General features: G+C 39.9%; 1 protein-coding gene across 2 annotated transcripts in view; it reads left to right on the forward strand.

Annotated features, from left to right (window-relative positions):
* cdk14 (cyclin-dependent kinase 14) overlaps window positions 1-7,096 on the forward strand; it is a 202,912-nt gene extending 195,816 nt beyond the window's left edge. For both annotated transcript variants that reach the window (XM_035672792.1, XM_035672793.1), the window contains one exon: window positions 6,978-7,096. The gene's annotated coding sequence lies outside the window, so the exon portion shown is untranslated. The remainder of the gene's footprint in view (window positions 1-6,977) is intronic.
* Window positions 7,097-7,168: the final 72 nt, after the last annotated feature.

A 7,168-nucleotide genomic window follows, 5' to 3' on the forward strand; every position in this document is an offset into this window, starting at 1 on the left:
AATGGGGCGGAGTTTGGAAATGTTGTGTAATTTTCAACAATTTTCACCAAGTCTCACAGTTAAATGCATTTATTCCAAAGTACATGCAGTCAGTGGCGGATCAGTACATGAGGCATTTAGATCATGGTCACAATAACAATTGTGACATTTGTAGATAATGTTGCAATTTAATCATCATTGTATGATTAACTTCTATAGAGGGAACAGATTGGCTACTTCACAAAAGCAGGAGCTCTTTCGATGCAAGGACATATCATGAGACCAAAAAAGAGGAGAAATCAGACTTGTATGTGCTTTGTGATCTATAAGTCATAACCAAAAATACCAAGGCACACCGCTGTGCAGAAATTAAAATGCCTTTAATAAATGGGCTTGATGCCTACGCGTTTCGACTCAGTCTTCTTCAGGGCATGTAAAAACCAAATGGCAGCTCACATAGCAAGGCTGTTGCCAGCTGTTAGGCAGTCAGAGTAGCACTGGATAATTGTTACAGGTGCAATCAATAAAGTGGGCATGCACACAACCAGGCAGACAAGGCATCAATATCTTCTGGATATCAATCCATTGTATGATAAATATTTGTTGTCTTGAGACGACAGAATGATGCAGTTGTGATCTTAGGGTAACAGTCCCAAAAGTCTTTCACAGGTTTCTGATGAAACTTGCAACCACGCACGGCACTGCTGTGTTCCACTATTTTTCAGATGACACAAATTAGCTCAGGGTTGTGTTACAGTGAAAGGTCAAAACGAGGTAACATATGAGTAATGTAATGTTTACTTTGGCCTCCTTGTGTCTTTTAGTTCTCTTCATTTTTCGCTTACCTTTGTGGTCATTATTTCTTTGTGGCTTTTGCTTCATAAATGGGCTGTATGGCTTTCCTTGGCACTGGTACAATGACCAGGCTGCAGATGTTTACACCCAGGCCTGTCTGTATGCCACCATGTTAGTTTTAAAAGTTAATCCACACTGGATTACCTGAGAAACCAGAGCAAACAGGCTTCTTTCCTTGTTAAATAAACCCAAGTAGCCTTTGTATTAACAAGTTTCTGCTAAACAAACACTGAGTTTCTTCTTGATTAATGTGGGACGTCAAAACAGCCAACAAGCTGCGGAAAATCACTGTGTGTTTGTGTATGTAACTGCATGTGGAAAACGGTTGTCTGAGATGTTCAGCTGGAGCGTTTACTGGCTTTTCCTCCTGCTTCTGTTAATTATCACTACGCTGTAGAGACAGTGGAGTTTTTGTTTGTTGTAGAGGTCCGTGCAGCTCAACACAGACTTGGCAACACAACACTGCATTCCTCCAGAAATCACTGGAAAGTTTAAGTACAGTCAAGTTCCAGTGGGAGGTTTGAATGAAGAAATATGGAAAAATATCTTTAGGTAAATTCAAATCATTCCAAATTCACTCACATGTACACACTCACATCCAACAAACACAAGTTTAAGCCCTTCTCACTCATGCACAGACACGTGTACATACACATACACACACACACTGTGCCATCATAAAGCAGCTTATTAAACCATCAGCACCTTCCCAGCTCTGGGTGTTCAGCGAGTGACATTTAAGGGCAGTCTGACTCAGTTCATTAAACAGGATCAGACATAACGGGACCTCCCTGCAGGGGGAGGGGTCAAGTGTCGTGACCCCTGGGCTTCGGGGGTATTGGTGGTTGGGGGTTGGGGGTGCATGTCTGTCAGTCTGATTCAACCAAGCTGGTTTGAGAAATCAAACCATGCAGCCAGCAAGTGGCTGAAAGTCTCACATGTTGTTTGCAAAATTCAGAAATAAGGTTGCAGCAAAAAGCCAGACGATATTCAGGTTACTCAAGTGCACAATGTATGTCTGCAGCCTCCATGCTGCCCACCTGGGGCTTATTAAGGGTTCAAGGGTTCAAGTGCTGTTCCCTGATAATGGCAGCTCTTTGATCAATCAGAGATCAAGCATGAAAGTTTCCTGATTGGGAAAAGTGTGCCTGTTGGAAACTTGGGAATGAAAACATGATTTATGATAAAACATGGTAGGAGGAGGATAAAGAGAGTGGAGGGAGGTAGAGATTGCTGAGTTCATGGGGTTTGACCAGTTAATGTAGCAGATTTCCACTCTGGCCTGTTATTTAAGGTTAAAAAACATTGGTGTTTGGCTTAAAATGTAAATGTATTAAATGTAACATCAGCATCCATTATTTTACTTTGTAAGTTCTCTCCCATCTTACTGCTACTGTGCAGATCAATATTTTGCAAGAAAAAGCCAAAACTGTCCTCTGTGCTTGAACCAAACATGACCATCGTGTCTGTGACATCACCTACAAGTTCTCGAAGGGACATATAGCAGCTTGGATGTGGGTTTATACTGCCATTCAATCGAGATAAAATAAACCTTGTAGCCTTTCTTGTAGCAGAGTGGGTTTTAATCGGCAAAAGCTCAGAGAAAGATGAGGCCTTAAAGTTGATATAATCTAATAAAAAATGCAGTAATCTGCCTGGCTCCGCAGGACATGCACAGTTAAGCCTTCTGTCAGTCATTTCTGTTGAGGAAAGAGGAAAGAAAGTCTAATACTTTAGGTCAGATTTTTGGTCAGATACACAGTAGACTAACAAGACAAAGCATCTACAGCAATGCTAGCTGCTTTGTGAGGCTTTACTTGGGCGCAGTGGTACTTAGCTAAATGCTAACATGTGCTTGCAAACACAATGGAAATGGTAACATGCTGATGTTTGGAGGGTGTAATGTTTACCATATTCACTGCATTAGTGTAGCATGTTAGATTGCTAACATTAGCACTAAAAACACACTGATGGCTCTAAAGGAAAAGTCAGATAGTAAACAGACGGTAGCATGCATCCTCTGGGGACCATGAATGTCTGTACAAAATGCCCTGGCAATCCATCCAAAAGGTGTTGAGATATTTGAGTTTGGACCAAAGTGACCTCACATTGCTGTCCCTGGAGCCGTTGATATACATCTTAAAAATAAATACCATAAAATAGATAAATAAATTCATAAAATGGATGTCACTGAATATCACATTATATCCAAATATTCCAACCAATTCAACAAATTCCTCACAAACAACTGCTGCAGTAAAGTCTGCAATAACTGCTAATCTGCAAACACATCTATATATGAGTAAAGCATGCTCCAAACCTTTAACATCTCTTCACTGAATAGTATCTTTCTAAATCGGATCCAAACACACATTCACAGACATACTGAGAACCCTACTTCTTGTGGAAAAGGTATGTTTTTATCACAGGTTTGTGTTTTAGTATAAACTATAAAACTAAATTAAATAAATTAAATAAATGAATTACAAAATACAGATAAATAAAGCTATCAGTGTTTTATCCAAAAATATTGCTATCTCTTCCAGGTTTGAATAATGCAAGTCAGTGTAACTTGCTACTACTGTCCTCTTCTGTTTCATTCATTTCCCCTTTTTTTTTTTGCTCCTCTTTCTATTGTTGTGTAGCTGTCTGTCCCAACACTGAGCAGTTCAAGGATTTCATTTTTGGGGGGAGGGTGAGACCGTCTCTATTAAAGGACAGCCAGCAGCTGGCCACGCCTGCTAAATCCTCCCCACAAAACCCACCCACCAGCTCCATCTGCTTCCCAAGTGGAACCCTCTGACACACACACAAACACACACACCTACTTCGTGCTCTTTGATCCCAAGAGAGCGGAAGCCTACATCTGTTCTTAGTATATCAAATCCTTTTAAAACAATGAATGCCTTGTTGGCTTATAGAGTGTATGACAGTGAAGTGAGGAGCGATGACACTCATTCATTCACACATGGCTACCATATCTCCTCACACACACCCACACACCCACACCAACACACACACACACACACACACACACACAGGTACAGAGCTTCAGTGACCTTGACCTTGACAGATGAGCTGTGACTTGAACTGTTTTCACGACAAGTTGTTAACCTTTAGTTTGTCCTGTGCTTCTGCATCTAGAAAACTCAACTAGAAGCCTCAAGATGTTCCTTAAAAAGTCTTCCTGCAGAAAGCTGTCAGCAGTAAGCAACAAAAAGAGATTATGATTATTAAATACCATTCAAAATGGGCACTTAAATTAAGGTAGCTATGGAAATATTGTATACTAAGTGGTTGTGTATGGACTCTCCTGTAAGCTTTGGTCCATATGTTGGGGCAGGAGAAATTACACCTTTACAGTCTGGTGACCTCATATAATTCCACCTGCCTTCTGACTCAGTGGAGGACTAATCAGACAAATCTGTGTGGGTGTACGGGGCCATAAAGACACATTTCAAACCAAAATAATAAAGTAACAAAACAGCAAAAACCATGAAGTTAATTACGCTACAAATGGGCAGAAAAATAAAACGACACCAGGAAGTGAACTTAGTGAAGGAACAAATGTGTTAAATAACCTGACCAGATGTAAACTGTACCATTCACTTTCTTCTTTATTATATACTTTTCACACTAGGGCATTAAAGCTGTTTTTCCGTTGCTTTTTTGTTGTTATATTTGTTTCTCTTTAAATCACAGCAGCAAACTTTCTTGCGACTTGCAAAACGATGATTTGGTCACAACTCTGCATCACACAGATGTAAATGTTCCTTCAGTCTTGACTGGTAGTCAAAGACAACCAACCTCACAAAGCTGCCCTGGTGCACCAGACCTCAGGGTTTACTGTGTGGTAATTTGTTTTATGTCAAATTTGTTTGGTAATATGCACCCCTAAAGAACAATGTAAATTGAATGGGGTTGCTCCTGCAATGGTCCTGTCTTGAAGAGACCGTATTAACAACTTTTACTTTTTAGTATATAGGATCTCCAGTAACATATATGTTGCATATTCCTAAATATTAGATTGCAACAAGCTGCCTCGATAGGGGGCCATAGCTAATTTTCCCCCTACACCCTGTTGCAGGTTAACTCAGTCCTGCTTTCAGACTCCTGCAGTTACAAAAAGAGAAGATTCATACGATACGGATTTTATACTGGACTCAGCATTTATATGCACATGTATATGCTTTCAGTTCACAAACACATGGAAAAGAATGTACACAGACACTAAATGTATGTATGTTTGCAGTCAGAAAGCTACAGGAGCAGCAGATAAACAAGGCGCTCATCCAACATTTGAGATTCCTGCCGTACACCAGCCTGCTTCCACTGGGAACTGACTACCAAAGGCTGGGCGAACGACATAGAGAGACAGAGAGAATGAGAGAGAGAGAGAAAGGAAGAGAATATAAAGCGGTAAAGAGGAAAGCCAGGGTAGAAAGAGACCTAAGGGAGGCCATGAATTATTTATTAGTCCACAGCTCCCTCCTCCTCTCCATCCTTTACTCCTCCTCCTCTTTCTCTTCTCACTCCTCCTCTTGTTCCTCCACTCCTTCTTCCTCTTCACCCTCTCCTCCTCTTTCTCTTGTACTCTCCCTATCCTCTACTCCCTCTTGCTCAGCATCCTCTAGTCCTTCCGTTTCATCTCTCACTCCCTCCTTCTCCTCCTCTTCATCCTCTACTCCCTGTTGGTCATCTTCCATTTCCTCTTACTCTTAAATCCTCCATTCTGTCTTTGTCTTTATCTCCTTAGTGTTTTCCCCTCTCCCTCTTCATGTCTGACCCTTAGAATATTTTCCAACATTTTTTTGCAATCTTACTTTCAACCGTACCATCAAGATATTATACTGTGGAGGTGTGCTAGTTAGTTTGACATTGAATTTATTTAGGTGACTAAAGCCAGGACCAAGCAAAACCAAATACAGTCAAATAGTCAAGGCCAAGTCAGGAAAATAAAAACAACTTTTGAATGGTTGGTTGAATTTACTAAGATTACATGAAAGCATATTTTTTCAATTACCTGGTATCTAGCCATGCAGATGGTTTCATTTGTGAACGTTTTGAGTTTTCTCCTTCCACCAATACAATAATGTTAAATGGAAAATGATAAGTTTTTTGAATTTCTTTGGTAATTTGGGCATATATAGTTAGAATAGCTTTCTGATTAGAGATTAGAGGATTAACATCACTTTCATGTCTGTTTTAAGTCTTTTTTCAGTTTTTCAGTTCAAGTCCCAAGATGCAGTCGGGAGGTTGTTAGCCTACCTTAGCATGGAGACTGGAAGCTTCTCTGTCCAAAGTGAAAAAATAAACTCACTAACACATCTAAAACTCACTAGTTGTGTCCCATTTGTGTAATCAATACACAAACGGTAGGATAAAAAACATTTTGTAGTTTTAGACAGTTACACCTGCTGGAACTATTTTGAGATTCACAGTTTATCCATCCGCCCCGACAGTGTCCCTGGGTACAGCACAGGTAGCTACATGTGGTTGCTGAACACAGGTTTGGTGTCTTTATAGACAATATGGTACCAAACTGACTTCAGGAAAAAAAAATTCATTAAGAAATGGTTAGTCTACAGCACAAAACTCACTTTAAACCTACAAATTCTACATACAAATAATTTATAAATATAAATTACATAAATGTATTCTCTTTAATGTATGGATTGAACAAATTGGACACAACATGTTGATTAATGAACTGCAGAAGTGTTTGCAGCTGTACGTTTTCACATTAGAGACAGCCAAGCTAGCTGTTTATCCCACCCCCCAGTCTTTATGCTCTCTACTGACACAATATCTCATGTATCAATCTTTTCATTTAATATCCAGAAATATCCAGACAGACAGAAAATAAGCTAATTCTGCAATGGACTGCAATCACAGAGACCAAAATGAGTTTGCGACAAACAAGTCAACCAAAAAATTTGTCTCAAGATAAGACAGACAGACAGAAATATGAAACATAAGTATTAACATAAAAGTATACCCTTTTAGGGGGGGACATTACTGTGTCAACTAACTGTTGATTTCCAGCTGCAAGCAAACATAAAAAATGTGAGATGTATTGTGAAAGTATGTTTCTATGGACTGTGTTACTGACAGATTGTGTGCTATGTCTCTTTGTGTTTCAGGTGATTGTTGGAAGAAAAGATGAAGACAGAGATGCTGAGAAGGAGGATCCAGATGAATGAAAGAGCCCCAGTTCTCTTTATTTATTACCTTCACAATATGTGTGAGAGTGTGTGTGTGTTTACTCAATGGCTCGCTCTTCTCTCTCTCTCATGCACACGCCACACAACACACACACACACACACACCACAC

The sequence above is a fragment of the Morone saxatilis genome, unplaced genomic scaffold, assembly GCF_004916995.1.
Source record: "Morone saxatilis isolate NCDOM2014 unplaced genomic scaffold, NCSU_SB_2.0 Contig24, whole genome shotgun sequence".
NCBI classification, from domain to species: domain Eukaryota; kingdom Metazoa; phylum Chordata; class Actinopteri; family Moronidae; genus Morone; species Morone saxatilis.